This window comes from Aphelocoma coerulescens, chromosome 3 (assembly GCF_041296385.1).
Source record: "Aphelocoma coerulescens isolate FSJ_1873_10779 chromosome 3, UR_Acoe_1.0, whole genome shotgun sequence".
In the NCBI taxonomy this organism is placed as follows: Eukaryota; Metazoa; Chordata; class Aves; order Passeriformes; family Corvidae; genus Aphelocoma; species Aphelocoma coerulescens.
In genome coordinates, this window is record NC_091016.1 from 71,970,582 (window position 1) to 71,990,817 (window position 20,236).

General features: G+C 41.3%; 1 long non-coding RNA gene across 2 annotated transcripts in view; it reads left to right on the top strand.

Annotated features, from left to right (window-relative positions):
* Positions 1-1,149: 1,149 nt before the first annotated feature.
* The window catches only part of LOC138107297 (uncharacterized), a 39,552-nt gene continuing 20,465 nt past the window's right edge, over positions 1,150-20,236 (top strand). For both annotated transcript variants that reach the window (XR_011149386.1, XR_011149387.1), the window contains exons 1-4: positions 1,150-1,342; positions 15,120-15,175; positions 19,300-19,370; positions 19,622-19,804. This is a non-coding gene — a long non-coding RNA (uncharacterized lncRNA). The remainder of the gene's footprint in view (positions 1,343-15,119; positions 15,176-19,299; positions 19,371-19,621; positions 19,805-20,236) is intronic.

A 20,236-nucleotide genomic window follows, 5' to 3' on the forward strand; every position in this document is an offset into this window, starting at 1 on the left:
TCTGAACTTCCAGTTACCTCCTATAAAAAATATTACAGCCGTTAATGTGAACCATTGTAGTGCCGAGTACAAAACTGGACAAGCTGAATGGCAGAGCTGGGCTTCGGGTTTTTTTTGTTTGTTTGTTTTATTGTTGTTGTTGTTTAGGGTTTTTTGTTTGTTTTTGTTTGGTATTTTTGTTTGGTTGGTTTTGGGTTGTTTTTTTTGTCTGTAAAGAAGAAAAAAACGAGAATAAAATGGGTGCAAATTGTAAAGCCTTTTCTTTCCATTTTAAATTAGTGTAATAAAAAAGGCCAATATATAACAGCCACATGAAGAAAAACACAGAGGGGGAAGGAATCGTAAGGTTAAGAAACAGAGCTCATTAGGTTGGGTGCAGTATGGCATTAATCATAGGATCATAGAATCATTTAGGTTGGAAAAGACCTCTAAGATCTTCGAGTCAAGCCATTTACCCAGCACTGCCAAATCCATCACTAAACCATGTCCCCAAGTGCCATATTTAAATATGGCACGTCTTTTAAATACCTCCAGGGATGGTGACTCAAACACTTCCCTGGGCAGCCTGTTCCAGTGCCTGACAACCCTTTCCATGAAGAAATTTTTCCTAATATCCAGTCTAAACCTCCCCTGCAGGATCAAATCTCCCTCTCTGCAGTAGCTCATTTATAAGTGATTTGAAGATCTCTGCAGGCTGTTACCAGTCCTGTGCCTTGGGATACCTATTTCCTGTGGCTGTACCCCTGCTCCTGGGAAGGGCCCAGCTGAGCACAGCTCCTTTCCCATCACACTTCTGCAGCTGGGGGCAGAACCAGCCCAGTTGACTTGGCACTTCCCCACGGATCCCTGGGCTAGGAAGATGATGGGCAGGGAAATGTATGCACTCCTGGAACAGTTCTGGCCATCTGTTCCTGATTAGGCTCTGTTTTTGAGGGACTGCTAGCTTCAGGCATGGGTCTGTCTATCCCCCAATTCGGGTGACAAACCCAGCTGTGGGGTTAGAGGGAAGAGAAGGAGGCAGCAGGGTGAAACTGCCTCTCCTGGGCAACCCAGCTGGGTTATATATGCTCCTAACTGCCTCCTGAAGAGGTGAGAAGTAGAGGATATAGTTTGTTTCCTGCCCATCCAGTGCCTCTGCACAAGCACAAGCACAAGCACCTTGGTCAGGTCGTTATATTTTTTTTCTGGACTCCTCCTTTTCTCTGGCAGAGCAGCTGGCATTGTCATGGTGTTTGCTGACAGCCAGCTGTCCTACTTGGAAAGCAGCACTTTGCTTCTGCTTCCTGGTTTCCCAGTCTGCCCCAGTCACAGGTAAATCCTGTGGAAAAAAGTTGAATATCAGGTTTGTATCAGAATAAATGTATATGAGGATCTCAAATTAACATTGTGTGGGGAATCAGAGTTTTATGCTTCCTAAATTTTAGTGTCTGACTTTGCACCTTATCAATATTCATAGTGTTTTTTCTTCTTTTACATTTTGTTGTTATGGGAAGCTCTTGGCTGCTGATTAAGTATTATGAGCAGTCCTGAAGAAACCCGCAGGTTATTGGGAAATATATTAGTTTGTTCCAGATCTAATTTTACTTATCATCATTGGTTTTGGAAGCCAATAACTTTAAAGCAGAGTTGCAAATTGTTTCAGCATGTTAAAACCCACAGGGATGTGCAAGTTCATGTCTGTATTCCATGTCTTAAACAGAGATGTACATTTTATATCAAACACTCAAATGACCACTTAAGAACATGGGAATTTATTTAAATTTTGGCTGCTTAGTAAGTGTTTGACTACATTTCCACTATATAATAATGACATCAAGAACTTTGTTAAATTAACCACAAGACCAATATGTATTTCCTGTGGCTTTCTCAGGGGACAACCAGTACCCTAATCCTTCCAAAAGGCAACATGCTAAAATATTGCAGGGACTGAGTACATGCAGAGCAAGACTGCAGCTGACAAATGACTGTCAGGCGCTGAAGTCCAGTGCAGATCTATGTAATTTAGGATTATTGCTGCTGTTCTGGAATGTAAAATAAATCTAACACCAGTTTGATGTCAGCCCATTGGGGTGAATTGATCACTAGAGTGTGTAGCTGAGGATGCTCTGCTCATGCTGGGAACTTCATGGCACATCTGTTTTCCTACCTCTCATGTACCATTGGGTGTCAGTACTGAAAACTGCTGTCCCAGGCCTTGCACACAGGCAAACATTGGCTGCCACTCTTTGTATGTGTGTGTAAGTAAGTCTGTCTTTGCTCAGAGATGCAGTTAGTAATGACTGCTTCAGTTCCACTGTCCGTTGACGAAAGGTTTCAGTTTCTGGTTGCAGAAATAATATCCTGTGACTTAGGTATAAAACGAATAGCACATTCCTCAATAAAGTGTTGCAGCAAATTTCTTGCAAGTGAAAAAAATTGAAACATTGCAGAACTTAAGCATAATTTATGAATAGGAAAAATGGCTGGATTTTTAATGTTTTTGGCTACAAACAATTTGTTTAACTCTGGCGCTGAATCAGCCAGTTACAGTAGCGTCCAAATGGTGTTTGGCTCCAGGATCTTCAAAAACTTTGCTAAAAACAGTGGAGGTCTGGGTAGAGTATGGCATTTCCTCTGGTCTGATCCTCCCCTATCTTGTCTATTCCCTTTGTATGCTGCTTTATTACAGTGATCTCAAGGAAGAGCAATAACTGAATGTCACTAGAAAAACTCTGTTTACAATTTTTTATTCCTAACAGCCAGGAATACTGCAGACATCCAATGACAATGATGACACCTGGAAACACCCATAGCATGTGTGCAGAGTGTGGAAAAGCTAGGTTTTTGTATTGTACCTCCTTCATATATTGGTTAGATCCTCAGAGTTCAATTTTTGGCAGATTCCTTTATGGTTGTGTGTCTTTTATCTTGGTAATAATGTCTGAGTTCAAATAAGTTTTGTGGCAATACTTTAAAAAAAATCTGAAATGACTAGGCTTCCAACAAGTGATTCCTTCAGGGTACTTAGACACATGTATCAGTGGTACATCATCAAGATTTTGATGAGTTCCTGGTGAACAAAATGGAATAGCCATGCCTTGCACTAAAGTATCAGCGTTTTAAAAGATGACTTTTCACAGAATCAGATAATCAGCTAGGTTGGAAAAGATCTTTGAGGTCATCAAGTCCAGCCTATGACTCAATACTACCTTATCAACCAGACCATGGCACCAAGTGCCACATCCAGACTTTCCTTAAGCACCTCCAGGGATGGTGACTCCACCACTTCCCTGGGCACTCCATTTTAATGCCCTGTCTCCCCTTCTGCGAAAAAATTCTTCCTAATGTCCAACCTAAACCTCCCGTGGTGCAGCTTAAGACTGTATCCTCTTGTCCTGTCGCTCATTACCTGGGAGAAGAGACCAACTCCCACCTGGCTACAGCCTCCTTTCAGGCAGTTGTAGGGAGCAGTAAGGTCTCTCCTGAACCTCCTTTTCTCGAGGCTAAACACCCCCTCAACCACTCCTCATAGGAGTTGCATTTCTGACCCTTCGCCAGCCTTGTTGCCCTTTTCTGGATGTTGCCAGCATCTCAACATCCTTCCTAAATTGGGGGGCCCAGCAATGGACACAGGACTGAAGGTGCAGCCTAAACAGTGCTGAGTACAGGGGAAGAATCACTGGTCCTGCTGGCCACACTGTTGCTGATACAGGCCAGGATGCCATTGGCCTTCTTGGCTATGTGGGCACACTGCTGGCTCTCATTCAGTCTGCCATCAATCAGCACCCCCAGGCCCCTTTCTGCCTGACTGCTGGCCAGTCCCTCTGTTCCCAGCCTGTAGCACTGCAGTGGGTTGTTATGGCCAATGTGTAGGACCTGGCTCTTGGTCTTGTTGAACCTTAAGCCATTGATCTCAGCCTGTTGATCCAGCCTGGCCAAGTTCCTCTGCAGAGCTCTCCTACCCTCCAACAGATCAACACTCCCACCCTGCTTAGCATCATCTGCAAATTTGCGGATGGTGGACTCCATCCACTCATCCAGATTATCAATAAAGATATTGAACAGGACTGGGCCCAGCCCTGATCCCTGGGGGATGCCACTAGTGACTGGCTGCCAACTGGATGCAGCACTGTTCCCCATCTCTCTCTGGGCCTGGCTGTCCAGCCAGTTCTTAACCCAGTGAAGGGTGCACCTCTCCAAGCCATGGGCTGCCAGCATTTCCAGGAGTGTGCTGTGGGAGACACTGTCAAAGTGAAGTCCAGGTACACAACATCCACAACCTTCCCTGTATCCACTAGGCTGGTCACCTGGTCATGAAAGGAGATCAGTTTGGTCAGACAGGACCTCACCCTCCTAAATCCATTCTGGCTGGGTCTGATGGCAAGGAAAGAAGGACATCGTAATCATGTGCATATTTTTGTGACACAAGCATTTTTTGTGTGCCATGCACTCTATGTTAACACGGTCATTTGAAAAAATAATGAAGGTCACACTTAAGGGAGTACCTTATTTCATATGATGTACAAATTTTGACTGATACATCTGCATAAAAAAATCTTTAGCAAAGCAGTTGTGGTGGTCATAGAGTACCACCACGTAGTAGATACCACCACAACTGATGCTAATAAATAACAGTTAAAGCAGCAATAGCAAAAATTTCTGTCTTCAGAGTTGGCTCTTGACAGGTCAAGAGATTTCTACATTCCTTTCTTTCTTTTCCTGCAACTTTCCACCCTCTCCTCCATTAAATGCCAGCTGACCTATTTACCTTCCATAACTCCCACACTTCAAAAGGCAAATGCTGTTGGATTGCCATTACCTAGCTGACTGAGCTAATTGAGCTTGCAAATGTGGTAATTATCTATGTAGTTTCCTTCTCTGATGGCAAACATTTACACTGGGGATAATCAGCAGCTGCTGATTCCCCTTGGCAGAGTGATCAATACATCAGTCAGGCAGGTGTAGCACAGGCTGGGAATCACTGCTGTGGGGTAAGGCCTTTGCACACATAACTCTGCCTCCACACTCATTTGTCAAGCGTCCAAGAGAGTCAGTGGTGTGTCCTGCTGTAGAAACCATTCTGGTTATATATTCATAATCACTGTCAGTGTATGGCACCATTACTAAAGTCATAACTTTTCTGAGGTGTTGGAAATGTGAGAGAATAAATCTGTATGGCCAAGTGATTCCGTGGAGTATCATGTTCTGTGGTAGCAAGGAGTGCTCACTCTTAAGGTCATAGCAGAGTGGCCAGGACAACTGCGCTGTAAGACAAGCTCATGATAAAGTGATTTTGGGACATTTATTTCATATTGCCTGTTTTAGCCATGCAACACCAACTACCAGTCCACTCAGTGAACAATTGCTAGCAAGGGAAGACCACGTTTTTACTGACTGGGGACTGATTCTGGTATTTGTCCACTAGATGGCTGCAATTGTTGAAGGTAAGTACCTTAGGTGCTTGAAAGGGGCTTCAGATGACAAAATCTACATTCCATTCTCTCCTGAGCTGTTGTCCTTAGTTTCATTGCTCAGAGAACACGAAGAGCTGAGAGGCAGCAGAGGGCTGGAATTCCTCAATTCAAAGATGTAAGATTTATCTCTCTGTGTAAAACATGTATAATCTACCTCAAAGATGTAAAACCTAGTTCATCTTTGGCAAGGAAGAACTTGTAGAAAGGAGCCCAGCTGTGGCCTAATGATTTGTTGTGTCAAAAAAGAAATTATGAATGAAACTTGAGGGCAAAAAAGAATGGAAAATAGACTTACCATGAAATAAACCTTTTCCTGGATCTTAGAAAACATAGGGACAAAGTGAGAATTTCCAGAAGTCAAGCTCTTAACAGAAGAAATTACAAAAAAATGACAGCAGCTAAAGCAAAAAATGTAAAGCAAAAAAAAGGAGAATGTTTCTCTAATGTGCTCTAAGCATATTACAGGTTTAAAGATAATCTGTATATCATGTAATAGCCAAACAAACACTTTGTCTCAGCTTTCAATAGTGATGATATTGGCCATGAGGTAAGAAGTGGGAAAGTGAATGGGAGTAGTTATCTTAGAATGAGTGTGGTGGAAAAAAGACTCAGATATGATAGTCAAATAAGATACAGTAGATTACATAAATATATGAGTCAACTGACTGGATTTGTTTGAAAATCATCTCACCATGCTTCCCAGTACAGTATTAGTTTCCAAGCCTCCAGCAGTTTGGGGCCCAGGGACTCACGTACCCAGCATAAACATGGGGAGGGTTGTAGGTGTTGTCCTTCAGTTGTTTCCTCTTTCATTTACTTGTTCATGGACCCCCTCATCTGTTTTGATCTTTAACCATTCACAACATCTCAGGACAAGAAATTCCAGAGGTTACCTGCAGCTTGATTGAAGTACAACCTTCTTGTGTTTGTTTTGAATGTGTCTCCTGCTCCTTGGATTGGAAGGGACAGTGAAGAACATGTGGTGTCCAAAGCCTCTCCATGTACTCCAGTTAAGGCACTGGAAAATCTTTACCCGTGAGACCAGCTGGAGAAGTGTTAGTACTAGCAGCAAGGATTTTTAGCACAGCTTACTGCTGACATACAGAATAATTAAGCAAATGGAGATAAATAGAAAACATGGGAAGACATTACCTTGGTTGAATAAAGCATTGCAAAATTTCTCTTTGAGATAAATAAGTGATTTTCTAGTGAAATCATAGAATCATTTTGGTTGGAGAAGACCTTTAAATCACTAAGTCCAGTGTTAACCCTGTGCTGCCAAGTCCACCACTAAATCACATCCCCATGTGCCACATCTTTTAAATACCTCCAGGGCTGGTGACTCCCAACACTTTCCTGAGTAGACAGTTTGAATATTCCTGGTCTGTATTGAAATATTTTATATTGTACCAGCTGAGAAACTGTCAGATTGGAGACAATGGAGATTAATATGAGAAACCTGAGTTGCACATAAAAGGGATGGGACAACATGCTGTGCTGAAAAGAAACCTGTCAGGCTGCAAGAAGGTGTCTTGAGACCCTGTCTTGGCACTGGTGTCATTCAATATGTTTGCTTCATGAGTTTGAAATAAAAAACAGGAATAAGTTGATGAAAACTGCCAGTGATAAATAAAAAAGCATGTCAATATAGATGAAAATCAGACCATTGCATAAAGATGACTTTGAAGACTACTTTGTAGATGACTTGAGGAGAAACGGGATAGAATTTAATAGTACAAATAGAAAATCTTTGCATTTAAGAGGTCATTGAAACCTCTGTCGTAAGCTGGATCTCTGTAAGAGGTAATAGGAATTAGAAATATCAGTGTGATTTGGGAGTGAAAAAGGCTTACCCTCAGAGGTTTCATCAGGTCTGGCAACTCCAGTGGAGGTAGAGAGGTATTATTTTCCAAGGAGCTTGCGAGCTTGTATTTGAAGTTTCATTCTCATTCTGTTTACCCCACTTCCAAGAGAAACTAGATTAGACCAGGGTAGATGCAAAGTGTAAAAGGAGAGTGACCACAAAATTGAAGATCTTGAATACAATAAGAAAATAGCAGAGGTAGGTGTATTAGCTTAGTGGGGGGGATATGATTACTCTCTGTAAACAGAGGGGAGGAGAAGATAAGCTAAGTAAAGGTAATTTAGAAAGACACTAAATACCAATGTAAACATAAGAACAAATGGCTATAAATTTACCGTAAGTTGGTAGCAAAAAAAAGCCAAAATTTTTTTTCATGGAGTTAGATAAAATGTATAAAAATTTGCTTCTGTCAATTCCTCTGGTGATAAGGGAGAGCTCAGGAAGGTCTTCATTTTATTGTTTTCTGTCACAGGCTGATGAGCCATTTGCCTCGGATCTCTCAGGAGTTTGTACTGGCAAAGCATGCCCCAGAGAAGGGCACTGACTACTTGGTGATACCTTTCCTGGTATGGATTACGTGCCAGCCTTGAGCAAAATGCCAACATAATGTACAAGAGTCTTGGCACATTTGTTTGTGGTTGGTCACACTAGTTTCCAGAACACAGTGTCCTTCCCGCTCTCTTTCGGAGAACCCTGTCTCATGCTGCCTATTTTTAGATCCCTTTTTGCTCACTGTCTGTGGTGGGGGGTTTGCCTTCAACCTCTTAAAATGCTCTTCGTGTTCTCCTTCCATTTCCTTAATTTCTCTTTTTTTTTTTTTTTTTTCCACAATCCTCTTTTTCCCCTCACTCATTGTGAAGCCTGCACAAGGCTGTCTTTCAGATATTTCAAAAGGACACAACGCTCCCTAAGCAGAAGATTTCCAAATGCCTTCCTGTTTTCTGTCCAGGGCCATATGATCTGGTACATCTACATTTTGTTAGATCAGCTTGGTTGTTCACGGGTCCTTCTATTAACAGTCTGAGAAAACTGCATTAATCTTATATGCCTGTAGTTTAAGACACACCTGGGCACATCTGTATGAATTGCTTGGAAAGTATTCAAGCTCCCCAAGAACCTAAATTTCAAAAAATTACAAAGCTTTTTTTTTTTTTTTCCATGTGATTGTAGGGCTGGTTTTGGGGTTTGTTTTAAATTACCATCAAAGAGAGGGAAGCTTGTGTAAAGAGTAATCTCCCTTCCCTTTCTGTCCTGGTGTGCTAGTTCATTAAACATGGGATCTGTTGGAAAATGCGGGAGATGTCTTCATGTCTTGGCAGCACATGTGCCTTTCCTACTCTTGGGACTTAGGGCATGGGGGAGGAAGGGAGGCTACACTTCTCAGTCTTGTTTTGGCTGCCCCCACAGTCAGAGCGAGGATTTTGGGCTTGCCTCAAGCATGGAGCTGGTACTGGGGAATCAGTCAAATAGCATATCCTGGTGCTATGTAGGCTCTCTCCTGTGAGTAGTATCAGTTCATCTTGTGGTAGCTTAGGTTTGTACAGTTCATTTTAAGGGAGGAGCATCAGAAACACAGAGAAAACACCTGTTTTGCCCAAAGCTGTGGCAAGTCTGCTGACAGACTTAAGAAAACCTTATCCCCAGATCCAGAATTAAAGTCAGATGAGCAATGAACTCATCAACATCACATTTGATATTGAGATTTTTTCCATATTTTTTCCCTTTGTATGACCAAGCGTACGATCTCCTCGCTCTTCATTTTTGTACATTGCATGCCACAAGATGAAAACCCACACCTGGGTTTCAGAAGCCGAAGGGCTTACCATGATTAGAGAGGCATATGGAAAGATGCCCCTGGTTATTGTCCTGTTGCCCATTACATCACATAGATTAGCTAAGGTGATGTTTCAGCAGGGCTTGTGAGGAAGAGTAACTATGTAAAGCAATAGGTGACAAGCTGGCCCATGGTCAATGTTCATCACTCTTCTGTGAACTTCTTTGCACATCACACTTTAAATGACAAAGTGGCAAATGGTGACTCTGTACCAAATTATTCCATTTTCCACACAAGATATCCAAATATAAATGAAAGAGGTCTTTTGGAAGCTGCCTCTTATTTTCCACATTTCTTGCAACAAAGGACCTGTCTCAAATGTCTGTGGGACATCTATTCCAACACAAATACACCACGGTTGATGCTTGATTTGAAGTCCATTATAGACATCTGAGACTAGAAAATATCCATGGTTTGTTTCTTAGTTTTTGTGCCAGTTTGCTAAAAGCCCTCCCAATATTTTCGATAATCCTCTTTTCTGCCTCTCTGGAAGGGAGCATTCTGAGAACAAGATTTTTTCCCCCAAGCTTCCAACTATGTCACTACTGCAGGCTGCAGGATGTAAAAAGATACCTGGTAGTGTTCAACTGATTGTTGTTAGGTAATTTAAGTGGAAATGGATAAACTATGCTGATGATACAAATAAAAGCAACTGTTGTGAGCTGGGAAAGGTGTGGAAGGAACAGTCTTAACTTGGTATCTCCAAAATACACAGAGATTAGGGAAATATTTTTTGAATTATTATTGCCACCAATCAGTAGTGAGCAGATGACCCTGGGTCACAGTGACCATCAGAGGGACACCAGAGAGATACTGTAAAGGAAGACTGTTCTGCTTTGGCATAGCTGATGCTTTCCTGCCATAATGAGAACATTACTTTGAACAACCTTCCTGAAACTCTGTGTTGATACTTGATATTCTCTGAAATAGGGTAATGGCTGTTCTGAGATTGATTTCTTGGATTGAACTTCCTGCATGACTTCTCCCAACAAAGCTCCCCCCAGTGACTCAGAGTGCTGGCTAGCGCAATACTGGGCTCATGGCAAGGAAAATACCACTCCCTTTTTGTGACTGAGTCCTTTTAGGCTCCCCTTAGTGCATCTCCTGGCAATGATTAGGAACATCTACTCATTTTTTTAAAGGCTACTCCCCCTCCCATAGACTTCAGTCCTGTGAAGTCCTTAGGAAACATACCAGGATCTGAAAAGCTATTGTTTGGTATTTCAAATCCTGGTCCCTTTATGTCCAGCTGGTGGGAAAAGAGGAGAGAAAGACAGAAAGAAAATAGGAAGGCGGCAGCGGGGAATGCGGGGGAGAGTTAGAAGTTTAGTACAAAATGGAAAGAACTAAGGATAAATGGATCCAAGGGACAGAGAAAAGTGGGACAAAAGTAGAGAAAAGTATGCTTAGTCCTGGTCCTGCTGGATGTTTCAGTAGAGACTTTATGCAACCAGGGGGAGGTTTTCTCTTACAAAATAGCCTGTAGGAAGAAGTAATTAAAAATACAGGCACGTCAATAAACAAGGTGAGGATTAAAAAAAAAGAAAATCAAACGGAATACTAGTGAGAGAAAGACAACAAAAATGTCTAAGAAGTATCTGGATTATAAAGGCAGGAGAAAAAAATGAACAAAAAGCAAGTATTCTGTAGGTGGCTTCCTGCCAAGAACCGATGATTTTATCTCTCTGTGCCACGGTTCTTCCCACTGCAGAATGGAGCTGTGAATACTCTTCCAATTTTTCAGAAATATTTGAAGTCTAGGAGTTGTTTGGATTGCTACTAACCGTGGGTAATGTAGAGTTGGAGAGGCTTGCTGCAGAGATGGAGTCATTTTGGGACTATCAAGACAAAGAAAACACCAGTATGTAATAGTTCTACTGAGCTTTAGGGAAGAAAATAAGGGCATGTTTAAGAAAGCATTAACAACGTATATTAATAAGAATCATATTTGTATGCAAAGACTTGATTTGACATGTAACTTTAGCATTTTCCCCTCCCATATTTAGAGAAATTTTTTTAACACTTTGAAGTTTGTATTAAACTTTTTTTTTGCTTTGAGCTTACCCCTCCCATTCCCATCTCCAAGCTGGAGGTCATCAGATTTGTTTACTGTCTATGATGGAAAAAAATCTTCAGAATAAAGTCTTATCTTCGGCTGGGGGGCCAAACACACAGAGAACATTTAGGGAGTCTGATATTCCGTGGCAAAGGCAATTACCCTCTGTTTGGTGATCTGATGTTGTGCTTCTGGTAGACACGTATAAATGTACAGACTACATGGGAAGCTTGGAATCATTTGGCACATGTTTGTGTCCTTTCCTGGGCTGAAATGAGTTTGTGAAATGGCTTCCACTACTGACAGCTGAAAATCATCATAATTTCTTTCATCTCTGACACCACTGAAAACCACATGACTATTCTTCATTGCAAAACTCTGAAGGTCTTTGTCAGTTCCTTGAAACTTTGGTTATGGTTGTATCTTTTTTACCGATCCCTGCACTATCTAATTGCATATCTATCTCATGTATAGTCACATTATGCAAATCTTGGATGATGCCTTATTTTTTGTTCAGCACTAGTATGTCTTAAACTTCACTTGAGTCATGGCAAAGTTTGGGCCATGCTTGGAAAAACAATGTCAGAAGAATTTTGGATGGGTTTCAGATCTCTCATATTTCAAACAGTATTTGGCTGCAATAAAGACAACAAATTGTGACCAAAGGATTTTATTTTCAATGCTTAGGAAATTAAAACAAATGCAACAGATAAGAAGTATAAAAGCATAAGTTTATAGCTGCATTTGTACGTAAGCAGCAAGGCATTGAAATATCCATTTTTTTGGAGGAATGCAGATCTGTTTCTTTGTCTCACAGATAAGTATGTGCAGAACTGTAATTAAGGATGGAATCTCTTCTGAACTCCACTCTTTTGGCTGCATGGGGAGACCTGCTGGTGGTTTTGTTTAATGAGGATAGTCCCACAGAGTTTCTGTCTTCAAAACTCTGGATTAAAAAATAAATAATGCAAAAGCTAAGAATACTGAGAAGGCTAACATTTTTCTTATTCCACTGATTTACAAACCAAGTGTGACTACTTGTTGTCTGGAGTTGGCCTATGGAACTGTCTCACCAGTATGAGGTTTTGAATTAAGAAGTTGATGACAGTGGTTCCTGATGGTCTGCAGGCTGGCAGTGATCCATGGCTGCCTGGCTTCAGGATCCACTCATTGACATAGATTTTGACATAGATTTTTATGTAAATCATAGATTTTTCATGATGAGAAGCACCCAAGTGTCTTCTAGTGATGCTTGAATGTGTCTGTACAGCTGCAGCATGTGGCTCATCACATTCTTCTTTAGCAGAGCTCCACTTTAGTATGACTGAATTCAGGATGCTGCATAGTTCTAATCAATGAAGGCAAGGACAAAATTTTCCTTTTCTCTGGAAACATAAAGAGTTGATGGAAACTAAAGTAGTACTTCTTTCTACAGGATGACAAAATAGCTACCAAGTGCTTTTAAATATCGTTGCTGCCAAAATGAAGAAATTAGGTGATGCTCCATAAGCTATTCTGTGAAGGGCTGAGCAAAAATGACAGCTTTTATGGACATTGGATTCCCTCCACAAGTTTTACCTCTGGCTTTGTGATCCTTGTGATCATTGTAATGGTGTAGCTTACAGTCAAGCCAGGAATGAAAGTATTGCCAAGATACGCAACATAAGACAATTTTGGCTTTGATTGACGTCAGAATCTATCTTTATATTGTGGTGTTAGGGACTGCTATAATGATACTGTCAGTAAACGAGCTACGACCCCATGGCCAGAGGTTTTAGGGAGGAAGAAGATGTCTATTCCCTCTATTTTGAAAAGGGCAAAGTGCTGTCATGCACAGCTTCATTTGCAGAAGAGAAATTTGAGAGGTAACTGCTCATGGTTGTATATGTGTTTGGAATTTAACAGAAGTATATTCTTGTAGCAAAGACTTAATTTCTATGCACCAAAACTTTCTGCTCAAGGTTGCTGCAGAGATCCCTGTTTCTGGGGACTTGCTATGGACTGAACCTATGGGTGGGTGATGGTAAGAACCACATTGCAGTGGGATGTGGCACACAGGGTTGTAGTACCTTCCTCACCTCTTCTGCTGCTCAGGGAAGCTGGGACACTGAATAAAGGAGTAATTCTCACAAAGTAATTTAAGCAAGATGGTCTTCCAAGGACTAGAGACAGACTTGCCAGGAGAAACCTGGGCTACTGCCCTGCCTTGATGTGGTCTGTGGGAGGTGGTGGACCTGGTACAGCTGTGGGACAATCTTCACCTCAAGGGAAAAGGGAGTCAGGGATATCTTTACCACGGGCATTAAAAAGGTAAAAAAGGTATGAGAGCAGTACTTTTTTTAACCTTACTTTCTGTGTTTCAGTAGGGTGTTGGTTTTTTTTGGTCTGAGTTCATGACTGTATTTCCCATCATCTACTGAGGACTTTGTTTCTAAGTCTTTGTGTATTGGAATGTGAGAATTGATGTGGGGAATAGTCCTAGGGGAGGAACATTGAATTTCCCAATATTTATGAATTAGTCTTGACCCAATCCTACAATTTGTCAGGAGAAACCCCCATGGACACTAATGTCTAAAGGGCTCATGGGAGCCTGAGGGTGGCCAGCTGCAGACTGGTAGCAGTGCAGCTGGGGGATGCTCAGGCAGCTCTTTCCCCTCCCAGGCTGTTCAGTGTGGCATGATTTCCGGGCAGCTTCCCAGGGCTTATCTCAGGGACTGGCGACACCAGGCTTAGTGCAGCCCTTCTAAATCATTGTCCTCTTTTGGGGTGAAACTTCACAAACTAACTAAAGACAGAAGTGCAAAGAGACAGAATTTCAGGAAATATACTGATTCTGGGTTTTTCCTCTCCCTTCACTCCTACCAGCAGCTTGGATGGGACCCGACAACTGCTTTCTGCTGCCTCTGTGGAGTGAGAATGCTCTCTGTGCCACAGTAAACTTTGTCTCTGTTAAATCGACCTTAGAGGCTTAAAGTACCCTTCTAAGGGATCTTTTGTCTCACTGGTGCAATGTCCTGTATCCCTGGTGCCGATCACATTATGTCGGTTTTACTTGCCACTTTTGGGCTATCTTAACAGCATTTTATTTCTGAAGTCCTGTGCCAGCAATCCAATCACACTGCTACCTCCCAATTGGAACTGTGAAAAAATATTTTAAAAGTATTATTACTCTCTCTTTAAACCCAAGAGGTTCTGCAGTACTTTCAAGAATGGGAAAAACTAGTGAACTGACAAGATCTAGTAATTTTAGATGAGAAGCTTTCAGCAAAGGTTCAAGTGGGCAGGAAACACAGCTTGTGGGATACAAATATGCATTATCTCTGTAAGCTCTGGCTTTCTCCTTCAAAGTACAGGAGAGAATGTTGGGATGATTTAGATGGAATACAAAAGTACAGAGTATCTCTCCAACGATGGCAAGGTAATAAAGTAGAGCTTCATACATAAACTATATATAAAATATATTTTTGTATATATGATATGGATCTTTTACATAAAATTATTCCCACACCTGTATTTCCTCATCTATTTATTTTTTAACGACCACTTTTTGTGAAAGAAAAGGAAAAGTTCAGTTTCTAGTAGAAGAACACTCACAGCTAACAGATAAAGCTATCTTTCCCATTCCTCAGTATAATGAGACATAACCATGGTTCTCTACCACCTGTAAGTGTACAAAAACTTCCTTGTTTCTATAATCATTTGAGGAAACACTGATGGTTCTGTATTTAAAAACTGGAAAGGTGAATGCTGTATTTCACTGCCCTCTACCCTGTACATTCTTGCATCTGTTGTAATGATCTATTCTTTGAAGTTCAAGGTGTTGTACATTCAAAATGAATGCTGGAGGCATATATCTAGGTCAGCATGTGTCATTAATAGCTTTAAATGTAATCTATGCCCTGTTTTCTCTAGGGAATACTTGACCTGGCACTGAACAAAATTTATGAGAGTGAAATCCCTTCATAAAGGCAAGTGCTGAAAATTTATTACATCTGTTTCACCTTGTGGGAAAATTATGTGGTTTACAGAAAATCTAAAAAATGAAATTAAAACACACAACAGGCTGGAAGCAGGTTGCTTTTGCTGTACTTGGAGTGTTTTCTTCTGGCACCTCGCAAACTGCACAGCAGCATGCCTGGCCAAAGTATGAAAATAAAAGAAACTGGAAAACACAGGCAAAAGGAACAGAAAAGTGATTTGAATTCCAAAGTTAATGCTGGAAAAAAGAGTGTCAAACAAAGCCAGACACTAATTTAATCTACTATCAGAGCAATTTTAACACAGCCATGACAGTACTAGGTGGCTTACATAGGTACTACATCAAAACATTAAGAAAAAGAGAACAATCATGGGAATTTAATACAGCTGCTGCTCAGGGAAGGTCTGAATAAGAGACTATGGTTGCTGTATAAAAAACTTTTTCCAGGGACACCACTCATACTCTTCCCTGGCAGAAACATCGCTCCTTTTTCTCTCTTTGTGTCAGCTCTCAGGGTCCTTGCCCCATCCACTGCTGTGCCTGAGCTGTTTCTCATGCAGCCAAACAGCAAGATAAGTCTCTGTAGCCAAAACGCAGGGAGGGGTGAAATAGAGCTGGCTGCCTAATCTGTGTGGCTGTTTGAGAGGAGGTGTTACAGCAGCAGCATCAGCACTGTCCTCCTTCCAGCTGGTTGCTGCTCCCTCTTCTCCATACCTCTGATGTGTGGCACTAGGCCTCAGGAGACTGCTGTAGCAGGCACCAAGGGGTCCCTGGGTACCAAAAGGGCTGCCAGCACATCCAGCTGCCATGGCTACCCCTTCACAAATGGCTCCTTGGTTAGAGCATGTGGGAAATAATAGCTCTTAGCCACTTACTAGAGATGCAACGTGAAAATACCAGGATGGACTGAGAAAACCTGTCCCACAGCAGCCTGTTCCCAGCAGCCACAGTACTCTCTGCGAAGGTTTGAAATCCAAATTGACTGTGTGCTTTTCTTCATTACCCAGCAGTGACTCACAAATAGTTTACTTGATTCTTCATTTTAGAGGTTATCCTGCATTGAAGATAACATGATTTTCCTACAGTGCCATAACTTCTCCATTTCCTGAAGGTGTAAAGGCAGTTCAGGTTGCATGATGTGAGATGTTGGAGCACTAGATGCTGTCCAATTTAAAAATGACCAGCTTAAAATAGTTGTCAAGGATTCCTCTGTAGTTATGGGAGAGGTGGGTGCCTCAAGTGACTCATTTTAGGAACCATTTTAGGATGAGGAAATTACATTACGGAGAAGATGCTTGTCTCCAATGACTGTGCAATGTAGGTTGTTAATGATGTGTGACTTTCAGATGATCCTCACTGGGTGGCATGAATGTCCATTCTATGTTCGTCCATCTGAGTCTTGTGAATGTCCAAAGTAGTTTCAGCTAATTCTTTAAATAGCAGAGGATAAAATTAATTAGGAAGTTGATTTGGAAAACAACACAGCTAAACAGCTAACTTTTCTAAATGTTCTTTACCCTGTGTAAAGCTGTCCTCAGCCTGAGAACTGAGTTCTGATATGGGTTTTGTTAATTGCCTGATTTCACCCAATATTTGTGTTGAAGGCTGATGCAAAGATTCAATATTTTGCTTTTGTGTGGTCAAGTGGTGTAATTCCTTCTACACAACATGGTGGTCCAGCTCTTTTCCTGTCCTCTTAATACTAATGTAATTGGAGTATGGTTTTTTGCTGTCTTTTATGTCTATTGGTGTGTGTAGGCTGTAGAATTGTAATTTCAGCCATGTAGTAATATCTTTTGTAGGGTTACAGCATAGCTGCTTGGTAAATTTGACATGACGAATGCTTTAAGAACACAGAGGAGGATTAATTCACATCATAAACTAATCTGCTGCCAATGTCCTTTTAAAAAGTCTTTTATATCGCTCATCAAAGAGGGCATCAAGCAATAGAAGAAGAAAAACAACTGAGACAAAACTGAGAAGAAATGGGGTTCTTCTTAACATTAAATGGTGTTAACAGATTTTTTCCCATATTTCTAGACTGACACTGTTTGGCATATATGTTCCAGAACAAATTTGCATTGTGATCATGCAGGCAGGTTGTTTTGAGCCAAAGATCTCAGACAAGTAATTTTTTTGACTGCAATATGGTGCTAGTTAACAAAATGAATTTAAAGAAATATCATGAATGTTCCTGTACAGGATCTGCTGTGTATATATCTAAGGAGTATAAAGGCAACTGACATCATTGTATCCTAGCCGTGTAGGAAAGAGTTCTTCTGCCAAAAATACTTCTCTGGCTAATGGAGCTGTATCTGGAGGTTTTACCATACTACAACAGCTTAAGTACTGCAGTTTGTGTGTGCATGAAGGCAGTGCATGCCTTTTGTCCTGTCGGTGCCCCTTGCATTTCCAGAAACCTCTCACGTGCATTGGGCTGTATTTCTGTGCAGCTGCTGTGTGTGCTGCTGAAAGCAAATGAGACAGATGCTATGTGTGAGGCTAAGCACATAGCTGTGAAACGTATTGTGCTATCAATTTTTAAGCACTGTTGAAGAAGTGATGGCACAGAATGGTTTTTAAAAATAAGTGCAAAGGATTAAGTGTGCTAAGTGGAAGGCAACAACAGGAGTAAAAAACAGTGGCAAAACTCCGTATGACATTTTGTAACTGCTAGGCGGCCTTTTCCCTATGTCCGTGATAGGCAGCCTGTGACACTCTTGCAAGCTAAGCATGGCTTTTGGCATGGGACACACTGCAGGGAGATGAAATGCTGTACAAGGAATAACACTCTCCTGGTAGTTCATTAAGGAAGAGATCATTCTTCCCTGCAAGTGAGGAATGAATCAGTGTCCTGGCATGAACCTAAGGGTTCCAGACCTCCATGCTTATTGTCAGAGCTTCAGTACAGCTTTTCGTAACACTTAGTTTCTCATCTAAATTTCAAACTGAGAAATTATGTTCTGTTTGTCTGTTTTGCTGCACTGGTTTTATTTGGGTGTGATATGATCATCGTCTGTAGCTGTTGCAGTGTCGCTGTTTGTTCTCATAGCACACAAAATGTTCCACCTCAGAAGCAGATGCTTTTCAGGGTAAATACTGCCAGCATATGCAGCACATAAAGTCCTTTAAAATTCCACACAATGAAATGTCTTATATTTTGAAGAACTGTGTACTTGTTCTTTTAGGCCTCAAACAGGAAATATTTAAGCACATTTTCAATTAAGTTGCAATGAAGTTAGTGTAATTGATGTCCGTGTTTTTAGCATGTGTTTCCGATTAAACACATCCATAGATGTTTTTCTGATCTGAGGTCTTTAAGCCTGCAAAGCATGAAAGCTGAAGCGTTTGTGTTCGGCTACTCTGGGTATTTGAGTACATACATTTGAAAGCAATCATCATATTCCCTCCTCCTTTAGTATTGGGTCTCAGACCTGAACTGGGAACTTCTGTCTGTCTGTAGTTGTATCTACAGAGTCCCATTCTCAAGGCTATGGGTTGCTCAAAGCAGTACTGGAAGATACGATGCTTGTATGTTACACAGACAGTAGTTACACACATAAAAAACAACTGAAGAAGCACTGGAGTGGAAGGTTTCACAAATTAATTTAATGTTCCTGATATGCCGGTTTGAAAGGACACACCACACTCTACGTGACAGAGAGCCTGGTTTAAGCCATCACTAGTTGGCTCTGGCTGGAAAAAGAGAAAAAAACATTCACAATAAAGCACTGATTTGGGCTGAGCAATGGTAGTAATATTTTTGCATCATAAACCAGAGGTACTTTAGACTCGACATTCAACACTACACCAGGAGGGAAGAGAGCAGTGTGCTCGCACATCAGGCACTGGTTTCAGTTGCCTGTTCATTACAATGTTGGGGCTCCATTATAGTCCTGCTGCATGAAGGAGATCGTTGAACTTTTACAGCTTGAGATCACTAAAAGAAAAGCTAAATAAAGGACTAGATCCAACAAGATATGTACTCCGAACTATCTGGCTGGTTGGATAAAAATGTTTGTAAGTGCAAGCTGCATGCTTCAATTGACTTTTATTATTTTCTCTATTATGTCAAGTAAGGAATATGACACTTTTCTTAACCTTTTTTCACAGGTTTGCAGAGGAGCAGATTTTCTTCACCATCTATAGGTAATGACAGCAGAAATTGTTTTTCAAAATGAAAGGTAGGATTTGGTTGTGTTTTTGTGAAAATAACCTGACAGTCATTTCCTGGCTTCTTTTACTGTGCTATTCACCTCCTGTTTTGAAGAGCTCATCAACTTTTAAAAAAATCCCCCAAGAACAGAAGGAGATTTCGGCATCTTTCCCCTTCTCCGTTTTTTTGAGAGAAATTTTCTCTTGTATTTTTAATTCTGAGGTTTGAATGGCTGGAGGATTAAGGGTTCACTATGTTTCTACATTTTCTTCTCAAAAGGTGTGAATGTTGATGTCTGAGTCATCCTGCAGTCGCTGACAAGCACGTGCTGGAGCTGAAGCCTGGCTGTTGCAGAATGCTGTCGGACAGGCCCAAGGCTTGAACTTGTGGATCTTGACAGCTCCACTGTCCCCAGGAAAGAAGGTGCCATAAGAAGCTGCTGTCCTCTAGCTTGGCCCACAGGTGACTTTGATAGGTCTTACAGAGTGCTTTGACAGAGGACAAAACCTAGGGGCTGTTGAAGGATGTGCCTGTGAAGTGTCAAACAACAGACAGTAAAATATGACAATAGCACTACTGAGGACATTCAGTCAAATGTTTGCACAATGATTAAGAAAACCAAACACTAACTCACTGATTTTGCTTAACAAAGTAGAATATGATCTTTGTCACTTTACTGGAGAATAAGCACACTGCAGGATCCCATGTTTTGGCTTCTGACCAGGCAAAGAATACCATGTTACCCTTTTGAAAGCTCTTGCTCTGCTTTCTCAGGGTAGTGGCAGCCTTAGCTTATGTTCCTACTGTAGTTCCAAGCACACTGCTACTGGAGCTCCAACTTGTCCTTCTGCATATTTTCTCATAACAGGGCTGAGATAAAAAATACCCCCCCAC